This window comes from Psammomys obesus, unplaced genomic scaffold, assembly GCF_907164565.1.
Source record: "Psammomys obesus unplaced genomic scaffold, mPsaObe1.curated_primary_1811, whole genome shotgun sequence".
In the NCBI taxonomy this organism is placed as follows: Eukaryota; Metazoa; Chordata; class Mammalia; order Rodentia; family Muridae; genus Psammomys; species Psammomys obesus.
The window spans coordinates 7,199,819-7,216,784 of record NW_026590062.1 but is presented as its reverse complement, the minus strand read 5'-3'; positions in this window follow the sequence as shown (position 1 = coordinate 7,216,784).

Sequence of the window (16,966 nt, the reverse complement as noted above, 5' to 3'; positions counted from 1 at the left end):
ACACACACACACACACACACACACACACACACACACACACACACACGGCTGAAACCCAGTATGAGGTCCTTTTAAAATTTATTTCAAAGCCTCTCTCCCTCTCTTTCCCTCTTCACAGACTCTGCATAGAAGCGAATCAAAACCAATGCTCCTTGGCAGCCAGGGGAAAGTGGGAGATGAAGGGAGGGACAGAGCCAGTGCTTCACACGCTGTGGAAGTTGTGGATTTTTTTTTTCTTTTTTGCAATAACATCACCAACAGAAAGCCCATCCCACTATCTTATGCAGTCCAAGTCACAGCACAGCAGAGACAGTGGAGACAATAGAGACACAGCTAGCATGCTTCAATATCCTAATACAAATGTCCATCAGGAAGCCAAACCTCATATAAAAACAGGCATTTAAAAACAACCCCATCAAATTCGGGGCAATGGAGAAGCGCACTCAAATGAACGGCGGCGGCGTGCGAGCCAAGGCCCGGATTCGATAAATACATGGTTTCCATTACTACAGGAGAGTATTTACAGAGGGCTTGGCTAAAAAGTTCCCTTGGGTGGGTCACCACGGGAGGCGGGGGCTGGCTCTCTCAGCAACACAGCTTCATTGAAATGAAAATCACCGAAGATGCCAAACCCTGTGTTTGGAGTTCAAATCCCCCAGGGAGATATCATAAGCTAACAGGAAAAGTCAGGCTCAAAAAACAAAACACAAAAAGGGAGGCTTTCTCTGACCTCTCACCCTTGTGCTGGGTCTCTCTGGGGTCAGCGTGTCCCCACTGTGTTCTTGACAAGATCTCTTTAAAGAGGCATTTATGAGTCCCACCATGGTGTGTACCTTCTCTGGAAATGAGACGCTTTGCAAGGACTCTTTTCCTTGCTAGGAAAGGGACTAACTACAAGCAGAGAGTGCCTTCCAGATCATTCTGGAACCCTCTGTGTCATTCTGGCTTGATGAGGGCACGGCCTGCTGCCTGATGCTCTCCTGCCAAACAAGCTCTTTATTTATTTGCTTTTTTTTTTTTTTTTTCTTTTGCTGAGTTCAGTCCTGGCGGTTAAGGGGGGGGGGGGGGGGGGGGGGCCGGCGGGGGGAGGCTTCAGCACTGAGTTCTCAGTTGCATTTTTCTTTAGTGGGTTATTTAGAGAAATATAAGGCATGGATTAAAAATGGAGAAAGGAGCCAGTTGATGGCAAACTGAAAGCGTGTGCACTCTAGGACCTGGTCATGTACAGCAAAGTGGGCTGGAAACTGTTTCCCTTATAGCCCTGTGCACCCCACCAAATAATGCTTCCTAGCAGACTCTCTAATCCCCATGGGATCAGACACCAGGCAAGTGACCTGCAAATCCAGCCAGGAGAAAATGACAGTTCCCCTGGCAGGCAGTGTCCCAAATGCTGGGTGCCAAGGCAGGAGGCTCATGAGCCGAGGTCACCCTGGACTCCAGGGCAAGACCTTGTCTCCAAAATTTAAAAAGGAAAAAGTAAAATAAAAATAAGAGTAACTGTCTCACTGAGCCCACAGCGGGCTCCGTTACCATCTCAGCCACAAAGACCACCGTAGGGGGCAATACAGCATCCAGAGGATTATGCAGAGGAATAATACCTGTTTTGCTTCGGATTTTTTTTTTTTAATGAAAGCAAAAATTACCCACAACTCCGGAAGCAGTGAGCCTTTGCAACCAAATGTCAGTCTAGCACACAGCTTCAGTATGTGTGTGCAGATATACTTATATATATATTTATATTAGCCCTTCTAGAAACTTCTGAAAACAGTAGCTTATTCTGTGTGTGTTTGGGGAGCAGGGAATCGGACATTTCATTCAAATGGTCCGCCCCTCCCCCAGCATCCCCTGCTTGTAAATCATGCTCCAGCAGAACGTAGCCATTTCTTGGCTCTTTATAAAAACTTAAGCCCTGAATCCCCTCACGAAGTAGGGGGAAGCCACAGCCATCTCCTAAGCAGCTCCTGGCCTGCCCCTCCCCACTCCTACCCACCCCCAAGGGGTTGCTTCTAAGCCCCTGTGAGCACTCCCCCTCCCCCTATAGAGAGACCCTCCAGTGGCACTTTTGTCACTTGGCCCTTAAAAAAAAAGAGTATATCTAAAGAGCAAAATAGAAACCTCTCATCCCCTGGCCATCCGGGTCTGTCTGCAAGACTCTGGCCTTACCAAGGACACATTTAGCACCAAGAGAATTTAAAGTGAAGCACCAGACACACTAGATAGGTAGGAAAAGAAAACGACATCCCATCTCTCTGGCTGTGACCATGAGATCTAGAGAGCTGTCTAGAAAGGGACAGAGAGGTTAGGACGTGTCAACAAATAGAGGGACCTCAGGTTGCCCCCAAAAAAATGGGTCCCACATCCCCTCTGTCTTTGTCCATCTCGCCTTCGGCCGAGTTCCCTCTACTCCACACCAGCATCCATGCTGGGCAGTTGGTCCAGATCCCACCAGTCCAAGTTTCCTGCACACACAGCAGCAAGCATCTCTCTCCCCTGCTGTCCTAGACATTACAGAGTCTGAGTTCACATCTCAAGGTGTGGGAAGGAGAGGGACCACGTCCCCTGCAGGCATGCACAGATACGGAATTTTGTATTTTCTCTTTTGTGTGTGTATATATATATATAGCTATAAGTAAATAGCATTGGGGTGGCTATCTCTGCAGCTGGACTTCCCGAGGGCTTCCTCAGTCCATGTTTCCACCATCAGCTCTGGGTGGGTCTTTGCACTCCGCTTCCCTTCCAAGCTCCGGGCTCCCCACTCAGGAAAACGGGAACCAGCTTCCTCCAAGGACACAGCGTTTCACCAACCTGTAGAAATAAAGATTTGTTTTTCTGTCAGTGCAGTCAGCTTCCGGGGTGATGTCAGTGCAGAAGGGGAGGGGAAGAGGGGGATTTGAGACACAAAGCTCTGATTGGGGAAGGGAAGGGCTCCTCAAAACCAGGCCTGGTTCTTCTCACAGTCCCAGAGGCTCTGTCCATGAGGCAGTAACAGCCTTCCTTCTCTGAATGCACACACCACACCACGAGCATGCACACATACACACACACACATACACACACACACACACACACACACCTGCTTTCAAACTTGTACGTTTACATGGGCTTTATCTATGATGGAAAACAGATTTTGAGCCAGGCGTGGTAGCCCACAGCTTTGATCCCAGCCCTCCAGAGACAGAAGCAGGCAGATCTTTGTGAGTTCTACACCACAAGTTCCAAGATATCCAGGGTTTCTCTATGTAGCCTAACATACAAGAGACCTTTGGTTCTAGCCATAGCACTGCAGAAAACATGTGTGGTCTTGCATGCCTGTAATCCCTGCACTTGGGAGGTGGAGGCAGGAGGATCAGGGTACAGGGTGATCCTTGACCAGTCCCAGACACTAGGAAGGTGCACCAGACCCTGCCTGGTGGGAGGAACTGAATTTGGCCCTGAAGGTAGATACTGTTCTCTGTACCAAAATTAAATAAGTTTACTAACAGTAACAGATAAATGGCGGGTAGATGAATTAACATATAAATAATAGATAAATGATGGATGTGTGATAGATAGGCAGGTAGGTAGATAGATGGATTGATGAAAATCTTCTGCAATTTTTTTTTCTTTTATGTGAATCTGTGCACAAGGCCATAAAGGCCAGAAGAGGGAGTCAGTTCCTCTAGAACTGGAGTTATATACAGTTGTGCGCTACCGTGTGGTTGCTGGGAATTGAACCTGGGTCCTTCATAAGAGCACTTAACCACTAAGCCATCTATCTCCCCAGCCTGGATTAATGAAAATCCAAAGGCTTGTTACCCTTTTCTATTTAGGGATAGGTCCTTCACCTATTCTTTTCATGCCTCCATCTGCCTGTATTCCAGACAGAATTGTGGACAGTCTAGTTTTGTCACTCAATCTGTTCATCCCCACTCACCCCGATGCCACGTGCTAGGAGCCACTACAGTGTTCCTTGCCCATGGGAAGTTCCGGGGTCACAAGGGGCAGAAGGGAAGAAGTTCTTAACACCACTCTCCTGAAGAGCAGGTGCAGTCTAGGGAAACGTGGGCAATGGCAGCCCAGGACAGGCAGCATGTAGGCACAGGGAGACCCCTACTGAGAATTGGATTCCAAAGAACTAGCTAGGCGACTATGAAGCTCTCAGGGCTGATATGGGCAGGGGGGGGAGGGAATAGAGCTAGAAAGGGAGTGAACACCAAACATGAAAAACTAGTCCATAGTAAACCCCACCTGCTACAGTGGGAAGCTTCTCTGATGAATGATGTAGGCATTACCAAGGCATTGGTACAAACGCCGAGTGTTTGGAAAGCAGTTTGATAACATGACTATTCAGCAAACAGTAGCAGTAGGCACCCTCTCGAGCTATGGCTTCCCTACAAAAGGGTTCTTGGTCAGATTTATAGAACCAGGCGAGAGTTCCCTTCTGTGAAATGGGCCTCAATTCCAATTGTAAAGTGGCTGGTTGCTGCCATAGCGTTCGTGCCACTGTTGCTCCAGAGACTAAAGTGCTAAGGAGAAATGTTGGTGGAGTGCTCAGCCCCAGTGGGGACAGATGTAACAACCCCTCAGAGTCCCAGGGGATATCACCAAAGAGGAGGCAGGAAGAACGTAAGAGCGGAGGATGGGCAAATGTGATCAAAAAGATGTCTTCTGGACATGACATGGCTGTTGAAGTCATGACAAGATTGGGCCCATCAATATTTCCTCATGGATGGGACTCCCAGAGGGACTAATGAAAACTAACATTTGTTGGAGGAAGGTGACACCGACTTCAATGGTGTAGCCACAAGATAACTTGTCTGTGCTCCACTGAATAATTTTTACCCATGCTAAGGCTGATAATTCTAATTAAACTCAGTGGGCCCTTACAGAAAGAAGACATGGAAATCTGAGGAGGCTTCCTTGAGAATAAGGGTGCTAATGGAAGAGACAGAGAAATGAGGGAGGAGAATTAAAGGTGAAAATGGCTACATCATATTAATATATGAAACTGTCAGCAAAAAAAAAATGTGGGAAAAACCTGTACACAGATATTCATAGCAACATGATTCAAAATCAACAGGAGGAAACACTCAAATGTGCTCTAGAGATAAATTGTGGTATGCTCATGTTGTGGAATATTATTTGGCTGCCAAAAGGGAATGAATTTCTACTCATTCTTATACAAGATGGGTCAAACTTGAAAATCTTGTGCTAAGTTGTAAAAACAAAACAAACAAACAAACAAAAAAAACAGAAAGAAAATGAGAAGTAGCATATCATGCATTTATACCAAAGATCCACCATAGTAGGCAAGTCTTTGGGCACAGAAAGCAGGATGGTGGCTGTTTAAGGCTATGAGGATAGGGACATCCTGGGGAGAGTAGTTGCTCATGGGCAGTTTCTTTTCTGTTTGCTGTTTGTTGAGACCAGATCTACCTATGTAGCCCAAGCTGGCCTAGAACTCACATTTTTCTTGTCTCCACCTTCCCAGTGCTGGGATTTGATGCCTGACTGATTTCAGAAGCAAAGATGACACAGGTCATCAGAGGAGACACAGACAGAAGAACACACTCAGTGGTTTGAGAGAAAGTCCTCAGATCTTTATTTCCTGGTTGGAAAAAAAAATCCAGAATGTTGACTGTATTAGTGGGCATCAGTGGTGTCTGGCCAGCAAAGGGCGCAGAGACATTAGACCCTGGATACTGTTCAGGGAACTTCCCACTGGTCAGAGACCAGGAAGCCCCAGCCACACTCTGCCCTGTTCTGAAGTGGTGACAGTCCCCATTGCCAATCTTGGGGCACTACTTCATCCTAAGCCCTGTTCACATCTCTGTCTTGAGCTCTTGCCAACATTTTCTCTGATGACTCAGGTTGGGGCTAGCCTCTGCCTCTTCCCTAATCACAGACTGAATGTTATCTGACTTCACAGTGATGAGTCAAATACATGGACCCCCTGCCCACAGTCGACATCAGTGAGTCACAGGGTCCAAATTGATGACGTCAAACTGTAGGCTTGCTTAGGTGTTGGTAGAAGACGCTGCAGCCACCCATCCACTAATTTCCTGTTCCACAAGGAGGGTGTGGCACACCAGGATCCCTATACCATCCTGGGGTTGATTTCTGCCTTCAGAGAATCCAGAACTGGAGCCATCAATCAACCAACTGATACACACACCTGACTTCATTTATGAAAACTAGCTTTGATGACTCCTAAAAAATCACACTTAGTTGGTTCCTGACGACAGGGCTGTGGGGTAAAAGTCAGCAGGGCAGTAACCAAGACAGGTGGGAATTCCGTGGCAGACATGTAATCCCAGCACTGAGGAGATGGAGGCAGGAGGATGGAGCAATGGAGGGGGTGGAAGGAATATTTAATGGTTACATACTGTGTTCAATAGTGTGCTGACTATATCTTAAGCGTTGATCTCCTGGCCACAGAAGGGCGGGTCTGATTTATATGGAGACCCCAGACCCTTCCTCTCTTTAGCTTCCTGGTCCCCATAAGGAAAGCGACTTTGCTGTATCCCACATCCCAGCTCGAAAGCAATGAAGTCAAATCGGTGAGCCAAAGTAAACCTGCTCTCTTGATAAGTTAATTATCTTGGGTATTTTGTTACAGTGCATTATTTATTATTATTATTATTATTATTATTATTATTATCAATTATTATTATAATTGATTTGTCTTCCAGTCCCAATGGGGAAGGCATGACAGGTCAAAGGTCAATGTTTGTGTTGGTTTGAATGAGAAATGTCCCCCATAAGTGCAATTGTTTGACCACTTGGTCCCCAGTTGGTGTTTACAGTCTAGAAATCAGGGTGGGGCTCTGTGCCTGTTAGCTCTTGCCAATGTAACACAAATTAGAATCGCCTGAAAGAGGGAAGGAGCCTCAGTTAAAAAACTGTCTCCATTAGATTGGCCTGTAGCAAGATTGTGATGTTTTGGTTTGGTTTGGTTTGGTTTGGTTTGGTTTGGTTTGGTTTGGTTTGGTTTGGTTTGGTTTGGTTTGGTTTGGTTTGGTTTGTTTGGTTGATGGTTGATGGGGAGGGTCCAGCCCTCTGTGGGTGGTGCCATCCCTGGGCTGATGGTCCTGGGTTGTGTAAGAAAGCAGCTTTGGGGCTGGGCTGTGGGATACAGCAAAGTTGCTTTCCTTACAGTGACCAGGAAGCAAAAGAGAGGAAGAGTCTGGGGTCCCAATGTCTTCTTTAAGCATATACCTCAAATGACTGGAATATTTTTCACCAAATCTCAACACTAAAAGGTTCTACCATCTCCAAGCAGCACACTAGAGTAAAACAAGCCTTAAATGCTCAGCTTTGGGAATACATGGAAGCCACAGCCCTGCATCTGCCAAAGAGACCAATTCTAGAGTCTATCTGAGCACTGTTTACTGAGCGATATCCACAGAGACATGAGCCCAGGTGTGCCACTAATGTGCACGTGTCCCTCACACTGCAGATGGCATGTGACATAGTCCCAAAGTCAGGACTGGCCTGGGTGTGCTTTCTCCTCCTCCTCCTTCTTTTTAGGGTTGCAAATCTCACCTAAAGAACAAGCCCAACAATCCTGCCCAAAGTCCCACTTCCAGATTGATCCGTAACCAGAGCAGCCATTTGAAGGGACTCAAGCGCTTCCCAACAGAAGGCTGGATTGGCAAAGCAAATTATGTGTAGATTAGAAAGATACAAACCTAGGTGAGGTGTGGTAGCCCTCAGGAGACAGAGGCAGGTGGATCTCTGTGACTTCCAGGCCAGCCAAATCTTGTCTCAAAAAAAGAAAGAAAGAAAAGAAAAGAAGCACAGACAGGCAGAGAGATGAAAACTGAACTGTGCTAAAGCTGAACTAAGGCTCACTGGAGTAGCAAGGCCCTGGCCTGTATCTCCATCACCACAAAAGTAAACACCAGGAGACAGACCAATAGGTGTGGTTCTCAACTTTCAGAGTGGAAGGGTTAAACACTAAGGTCCTTTTCTCCTTTAGTGAGTATGTACACACACACACACACACACTCACACACAGTACCCTTTATCTGAAATACTTAGTATCAAAGTGATTTTGGGGGGTGTTGGACATGGAGAGATGCCTCAGTGATTAATAGCAATTGTTGTTTTGCCAGAGAACCCGTGCTTAATTCCCAGCTCTCACATGGCAGCTCACAACCATCTTGAACTCCAGTTCCGGGGAAATGTCATGCCCTCTTCTAACTTCCTTTGGTACTGTCCACACAGGTTGCATAGATGCCTATGCACCATATACATAATAAACCACATACCATACACATAATAAATAAAATGTTCAAAAATATTTATGTATTTAAAAATCCAAGTGAGTGTGGAAATCCATCTGTAATTGCTGTGCTTAGGAAAACAGAGACAGGGGGTCCCCAGAGTAAGCTGGCCAACCAGTGGGAGAGCCTGCTTGAGTGGTAGAGAGAGATGGAGGAAGACACCTGACATTAGCCTTGAGGCGCCAGTATGGGCACAGGTGAACTTGCACACAGGTGTGTACCCACACACAATGTTTTGAAGTTTATGTTTTCACATTCGGGTTGCTGAACTTGTCCAGCTAGACTTATGGAGGCACAGGCAGCTAGGTGATAAGCATGATCCAACACATGTGTGTATAATTTGGCTGAAGGACAAGATAACTATAAGTTTTGCATCTCCCCTGCCCAGAGCAGGGTGCAGGCTAGTTCTGCGTGGGATGTTTTCTGTGCATTTAGCAACACTATCTCCATCCATTTATCCTTCCTCTCTTCCTTCCTTCCTTTCCTTCTTTCTCTCTCTTTCTCAGTTTTCTGAGACAGGTTTTCTGAGTGCAGCCCTGGCTGTCCTGGAACTCTCTCTGTAGACCATGCTGGTCTCGAACTCACGGAGATCCCCCTGCCTCTGCTTTCCAAGTGCTGGGATTACAGGCATGCTCCAGCACAGCTCAGCTTTTTCTTTTTTTCTTATCTGCCATCCTGTCTCCAGAGTCCAGCCCGATGCTAAATGCCACTTGTGCCGCACACCAGGGGGCATGGGGCCTGTCAGCTCTCAGCAGGTTGATGTGTTTTAAGGAGTCAGATGGCGGCAGCGCTCCTAGTGCTGCGATTCAAGGGCAGCTCTTTGGGGCAGCGTTCTCGAAGATGGAAGATTGCGCTAATGGGTTCTCCCTTCACCTGAGTTTTTCACGCTGGAGGCTGAGGGGAGCTCATGGGACTCATAAACCTCTGGGAAAGGTACCTGCTCCCCTGGGCCTGGCCCCTGCTAGCAGCCACTGGGTGTCAACACAACCTGATTACTAACTCCTTTAGTGTGTGAAGAGACTAGAGGACTACAGCTTCCACCATTGCCAAGCCCATCCGCTGACCGTCAGGAGGGCTAGCTCAACCGAGAATCAAGCCAAGTAAACTGGGCATTCCTTTCTCTTTTTGAGCCAGGGTCTTGCTTTGCTGCTCAGGCTATCCTCAGACTCCTGTCCCAAGCAATCCTCCTGCCTCACACTGCTGAGCATGGACTACAGCTGTGTGTCACCGAGTCCAACCCAGACAGACCCTTCATAAAGCAGACTAACTGATATAAGGACGATTGTACCCATATGAGCTACATGATATAACATAGACACGCCTTGACATGACAGTGTCACCTCTGCGAACCATGCCTTTGACTTGGAAGGTATCCAAACAGAAATGTTTACTGCGATCTGGTTTCCAGGGTTACGAAGAGGGAAAGGGTAGATGTCCGTGGAGGAGGTGACTAGAGAAGGAAGTGGTGCTTTCTGCCAACAAAGGAATGGCTTGCAGCCATTAAAAGGGCGAGGCCCACCTTCCAGTGCTCGCAGGGGAAGATCTCAATGGATGAGCTCACACGCTTAAAGCAGGATCTGCACAGGTGTGCGTGGGCCTGGAGGGAGAGCTGCCAGGGAGGCGGGATCTTCCAGGTGGAGAGAGGCCTGCTAGGAAGGGGCCCCACAGGTACGCACTGAAATGCACGGAGCCTTCTCTAATAAGCCAGGATGAGTTGTGGCATTATGGGCTGGTAACCCACATACAGGGGTCTTACCGCCACATGGACACAGAGACTCAGTGTTGCTAGGACTTCCCAGCTTTCAAGGAAAACTGAACATACAGGCTTCTGTGGCATCTGCCTTGTAAGTGACGCAGGAAAATCCTAAATCAAACAGGGCTGACCTGTATTCCACTGGAAGCCACCAGTATCCAAACTGTGCTCTTTGGAACCACTACCTGGCTTTTAAACCTACCACATTTTACCGCCAGGGGTTTCCTCGGGGCTTCAGTTTTCCTATCTGGAAGGTACAGGAGTTGGGTTGGATGGTATTTCATGTCCTAACATCAGGTCTGGATGCTTTGAGAAAGGTGGTATTTGAGTGGGTTAAAGAATCTTCCGAGAACAGAGCAAGACGATGGCTCTTCTCCCAAGGAGGCATGAACACAAGAGTATGACATCAGCCAGGTTTACTGTGTCATTTCGGGGGAACTTGCTGACTCCCCCCACCCATTCCCTGTTCCATACACCGTGTTAGTGCTGGGATATAGCAAGGCACAAATTCTCGTGGTGTCCCTTCCCGCACCGTGAATGTGGGCACACAGCCTGACCTCCACTGCAGAGAAAAGCAACACACAGACTGTCCCCCCAAACTGTCCACCTCCAAGGCTCATCCATGGCAGATCATGCACAGCACATTAGATCAACTGTCTCCTGGATGTCGGACACACGGGGCGTATTCTCATGGAGTGAGGGATGGGAGGCCAGGATGCCCTCAATAGACAAGACCCCTGTGTGCAGGTGACATTGGGATCTCAGAGGAGCACCCAGGGCCCTGGAGGTAAACACATGTGCCCAAGGTGACACAACTGGTAAGCAGCAGGGGGGAGCTTTATGTGAGGTCAGCCTGACTCCAAGATTGGCGTCATCCAGCTGCTCTCCCTCCGGCATGAGATATGGGTTTTTTTGGTTTTTTTGTTTGTTTGTTGTTTGTTTTTTCGTTTTTCTTTTTTGAGACAGAGTTTCCCTGTGAGACCAGGCTGGATTCAAACTTAGAGATCTGCTTGTCTCTGCCTCCAGAGTGCTGGAATCAAAGACCTGGGACACCACTGCCCAGCTGGGTGAGTATTCTTAATGGTAAAGTGGAATTGGTAAGTAAGTCCCATGGTGGGCCAAGTGGTGTTTCTTTTGCTTATTGTGTGTTCCTGTGTGTGTGTGTGTGTGTGTGTGTGTGTAGTGTTGTGTGTGTTCATGTGGGGTTTGTGTGCTTGTGAGGCCAGAGGGGTCAATGCTAGGTGTCTTTATTTCCTCTCCACATTAGTTTTTGACAGGGGCTCACTGAACCTCACTGAGCTGTCCAGTTGCTGGGTGATCAGTGAGCTTCAGGGAACTGCCTGTCTCTGCCTGCCCAGCTCTGGGATTCCAGGCATTTGTGCAAAAATGTGGCCTTTTACAAGTGACCTCAGGACTCAAACTTGGGTCCACATCCTTGTGTGACAAACATTGTATTCACTGAGCTATATCCCCAGCTCCTATAGGCTGCATTTTAAGTCTGGGGCTGGCTTTCAAAATGGCAGTTCAGAGAAGGAATAACTTGTGTATTGTATGGATGCAAAACTGTCATTAAAAAATTTGATGGCCTACCACTGAGGCAGGAAATGGGCAGTGAAACATCGAGGAGACAGAAAGAATTCTGGGAGAGCCAGCCTCAAGAGATTCAGTCAGCTAGATGTAAGGAAGATGGATGCATGGTGACTGAGCTCGTGTGGCAAAATGTAAATTAGTGTAAATGGGTTATTTTAAGTTATGAGATAGTCACAGAAGAACCTAGCTATAATGCCTAGGTATTTGTATAATATTTAATGGGTCTCATGAGTCGTTAAAGTAAGCTCCTGGAATAGTTGGAGAAAAAACCCAACTGCAACAGCAATTCTTCTGGAATCCATTTCATTGTGATCAACATGTCCCTTCTATCAGAAGAATACCCTGTAGTCCCCAGTACTCCAGCCAAGCCTGTAGGATAGATATGACTCCTCCCCTTGAGGGTCAGGTAGGCTGGGAAACTCTCCAAGGCTTTAGGGACATGGCCCTGCCTTGGAGTTATTTGCACTTCCCCACTGGCTAGAGGTATAGACCATGAAGAGCACCCCAGACTCTCATAAGGACTGTCTGGATCCTCTTTCTGTGTTCTGGCAAGGCTGCATGGCTGGGGGGGGGTGGTCAAAGAGCAGGCAACTGAGATCATGTCAGAGACAGCCCCTGCTCCCCTTACTCAGTGACCCACATGTAGCCTATGGGCTACATCTAAGCAAGGAGGTCTAGGTCCTCTCCATGCATGGTCATGGGTTGGTGCATCAGTCTCTGCAGGGCCCCTGGGCTCAGATATTTTGGCTTTGTTGGTCTCCTTGTGGAGCTCCTGTCCCCTCCTGGTCCTTCTATCCTCCCCTTCTTCCGTAAGACTCCCTGCACTCTGCCCAAAGTTTGGCTGCGAGTTTCAGCATCTGCTTCGATCTCCTGTTGGGTTGAGCCTTTCAGGGTCAGATGGTGGGGGGATGTGAAGGTCTTCCCCTTTCAGTGGACTAGGGGAAGGGAATAGGAGGAAAGAGGAAGGGAAGGTGGGACCTGGAAGAGATGAGAGAGGGGGCTACAATTGGGATATAAAATGAATACATTGTAAAAAATAAATTAAAAAAAGTAAAAGAACATTGCAGAGAAAGGGTGGCACTTCGAGGCAGAGGCAGGCAGCTCTCTAGGAACTTGAGGCCAGCACAGTCTACATAGAGCGTTCCAGACTAGCCAGGCCCTGACTGACTCAAGTGAGGCCCTGACTCAAAAGGGAAAGAAAGACAAACAGAAAGAAAGGTTCCACTAGGGATGGGAACAGCCAGAGTCAAGCTGACAGGCACATGATGTACCCAGGCCAGTGAGGGAAATGAGAGTGGGAGAGACACAGGGGTGAATGGCAGTGTGAGTCTAGATTCTAGCACATGCTCATGGTAAGACTCAGAGGAACTGTCCACACTCTTTACCGTAAGTTTATGCATTCCAGACGGTCTCCGTAATACAAATGCTGACAAGTGCTTCTGTGCGAGTTCCACCTGTGGCTACTTGTAAGCACTTGTAAGCCCTGTATAGAGCAGGGCCACAGGGCCTTCCTCCTTACACCACAAACACTTGGACAGCCAACAGCAGTGGATAGGGAACACAAATGATAAAAGAGCCAAAGGATTCAGTACTAACCAACCCTGGAGCATCAAAGAAGCATCGCAAGGGCGGGCCAGTGAAATGGCTCACTGTGGGTAAAGGCTCTTGTCACCAAGCTTGAGGACCTGAATTTAATCCTCAGGAGCCATGTAGTTAAAGGAGAGAACTGAGTCCAGCAGGATGGTCTCTGACCTCCACATCTGGGCTGTGGACAAACATACATACATACAAATATACATTCATACACACACGCATATATGCACACTCACATACACACAAATAAATAAACACACTTTTTTAGTTTTTGTTTCTTGAGACAGGGTCTTACTATGTGGCCCTGTCTGTCCTGGAACTCACTCTGTAGACCAGGCTGGCCTCAAACTCACGGAGATCTGCCTGCCTCTGCCTCCTGAGTGCTGGGCCTAAAAGTGTGTGCCACCACACCCAACATGTTTGTTTGCTTTGTCCTTTAAAAAAATAATTAAAGAAAAGAAAAATATTGTAAATGTGAAGAAATCTGTGGCGCTAACACCAGCTCTCTGGATGTGCAGCTCCCCACTGGCAGGCTCACCCACCGGGGAATTGAAAACACCAGGAAAAAAATGACATCAGCACTGAACACAGACAGAAGCTGTTGTCATGTTTCCCTAAACAACCCCATGAGCAACTGTCCACACAGGGTGCCTTGCCCCGGGAAACCCTGACTATCCTCTTGATGAGGTAAAGCATTAGGTAGGTTAGGTATATGAGCACCACACTGTTCTGTTTAAGGGTCTTAAACCTCCTAGCCTATTGACATCCCAGAGATCCTGAAACAGGCCCCTGCTGATATGGAAGGACAATTGCATCTTAGTAGCAGAGGGTGCAGCTCAGCTAACAGAACACTTACCTAACATGCACAACGCCCTGCCTTCCACCACCAGCACCGTAAAATAGTCCTGGTGTTGTATGTGGTAATCTAGTACTGCAGAAGTAGAGGCAGGAGGATCAGAAGCTAATGGTCGTCGTTCACATAAGGTGCTTGAGGCTAGCTGGGCCTATAGGAGACTCTGCCCAAAAAAGGGAAGGGCTAAAATAATTGAGTTTTTGTTTGAGGGGGCTAAGGACTGAGCCCAGGAATTTGTACAAGCTAAGCACAGCACACCACTGAGCTAGATACCCAGACGTGTTGTTAAAAGCAAAACGCAGGGGCTGGAGCTGTCTCGCATGAGAACACTGGCTGCTCTTTCTGGGGACCTGTTTCCATTCCCAGAACCCACAGGCTCCTAACCATCTGTAACTCCAGTTCTAGAGGGCTCTGATGCCCTCTTCTGGTCTCTGCGGGTACTGTTGCATGTGGTGCCCAGATACACATGAAGGCAAATGTACACACACACACACACACACACAAAGCACACTGACTGCAGGAGCTGCTCTCTCACAGGACATGTTCACACTGTCTGCGTGATGCCATCTGATTAATAAAACACACATTGTCTGTGTCACGCAGAACTAAGCCATCTCCGCTTAGAGACAGCTGCAGGGGAGCAGGGGAATGGGTTTATTTGGGCTTTTTGTTAAACCTGGGCTGGGTTGGGACTCCTAACTCAAGTGACCCTCAGAGCTGGGTCAGAAAACCAAAGCAGCTTCCACCTGGCTCCCTGCTCAAGTCTTTGAAGAGTTCTGAGTCACCATGCCAGGAGCCCATCGTCAGGCTGCCATGTTGTGAGAGAGCCCGGGTTTCAGAAGGCTCTGATTGACAGCTCCAGATCTCTCCAGCCTCAACAGCCAGGCACATAAGTGCAGATTCCCTCACTCCAACCCAGCCACTCTACAGTGCATCTCCAACTATCCCCTGACCAGATTCCCAGCCCCCAGCACGCACTGGCATAATGAAATAAGCATTTGGAGTAATTCATTACTGGGCTCCAGTAGCCAGATAAGCACTCTTTCTTATTGCCTGCCTGCTCCCAGTAAAATATCTCCCAGGGGTCGAGGGACAGCTCAGTCACCGATGTGCTTACTGTTCAGTCACGAGGCTCTGAGCACCTATATAAAAAGTGGGCCCTAGGGTGTGCACCTGTAACCACAGCTCTGGGGGAGGCAGAGACATGTGGAGCTTGGCAGCCGGCCAGCGTAGCCAATCAGTGAGTTCCAAGATCAGGCAGAGAGCCCCTCTTTAAAAATCAAGGGGGGGGGGGATGATTGAGAAGGACACCTGGAGTTGACCTGAATCCTCCACACCTGCACTTGTGTGTATGCGGACAACACACACACACACACACACACACACGAACACATACATATGGACACTCAAATACACTGTGCAATGCAGTGCCTAGTGTACTTAATGCACTGCAAAGCAGTCATTAGTCCAGGGATGGGTTGAGCTGACACAGCCGAGGCTATGGACTCCATCCCCACACCACAAAACACTCCTGATGAAGATGTAACAACAGTAGAAAATAATAGAAAGTGGCTGTGTGTGGTGGCGGTGGTGGTGGGAAAACAACCAGCCTGCTTAGTTCACAGATGGGCTGTTCTCCCAGTGTATAGCTGTGGAGCAGGGGCCAGCAAGTCCCCGGACACCGAGCACGGCTGGGTCATGCAAACCTTAGTGATGAGCAGAGGGAAACAGAAGCTGGGTCCCTTTTTGCCTCCAAGGTTGGTTGGCTTTTCAAAACCTAGAAAAGGGATGGCTGAATCCACCTGGCTGCGTCTGGGGCATATTTAATTACCCAGCGAAGCTATTTCTACTTCCACAGCTAACTGGCACTTGTGTGCTTGTGGCCTCTCACTCTACCCCGGGGAAATATCCTTAACAGCTATCCTCCTGCAGCAATGACTGCCTCCCTCCCCTGCCAAGCCTGGGCTCTGGGAAGCTAAGCTTGGCAAGTGCCGGGAGGGTGGCCTGCAGGGATGCACCTCCAGGTTTAACCACTTAATGCCCAAAGTGCCCTCTCTAGCTGGCCAGCCCACCCACCATTAATTCATTAAAGCACCCCAGTTATCTGCTTTGTCGCTGACAACTTCTGGGGCCCACAGGGTCCTCCTTTCTCCTCCTGGTCCCAAGGCAGGGGTCTGCTGCCCTCCCCCGGTTCCCCTCTCAAAGACAGATTTCAGGGCCCCATTCTCTCTCCATCGCCTCCCCCTCTTGAAGCAAGCAGCTCCCAGCTTTGCCCCCCCCTCCACACACACACTCACTGCACAGCCTTTTTTGTTTCTCTCCTGTATCTTTAGGCAGTGACTGGGTTACCTCACATCCATCTTTCCCCCTCCCCCCTCCCCCTCCCTCCTCACTACCATCCAAGGTGCAGAATGTCCGTACTGAACACCCACCCTACCCCATTACTTCCTGAGGCGTCCCCTCCTTCACTGCAGCCCCAAGCCCAGGGGAAGAGATGATTGGACCTCAAAGCTTGAAGCTTCAACTCCGCTTCATACTTTGCAAAAGGACTCAGGCAGATGCTGTCTGCCTTGGTTTTGAGGTGATAAGAATGAGTTGAGTGAATTAAGAAGCAAGCCCAGCACTGGCTGCTTTTAAATAGCTGCTGCCTTAGCGCCACCGTCCTCCCATCTGCCCTACAAGAAGATGGCTCCCCTTTACAACCAGGCTGAGCATGGCTAGGGCTCTTTCCTGAGGTCACACTGCCCACCAAAGCCAGGTACCACACTCCCATGCTTGGGATGGAACTCAGGGACTCCTGCAGGCTGAGCAAACCCTTTAGCACTGAGCTGAATTCCGGGCCCTTTTGGTCCCTAAACCTACACCATGTATATGTAAACCTAGATAAATTTACCCATGTGTGCCCACATA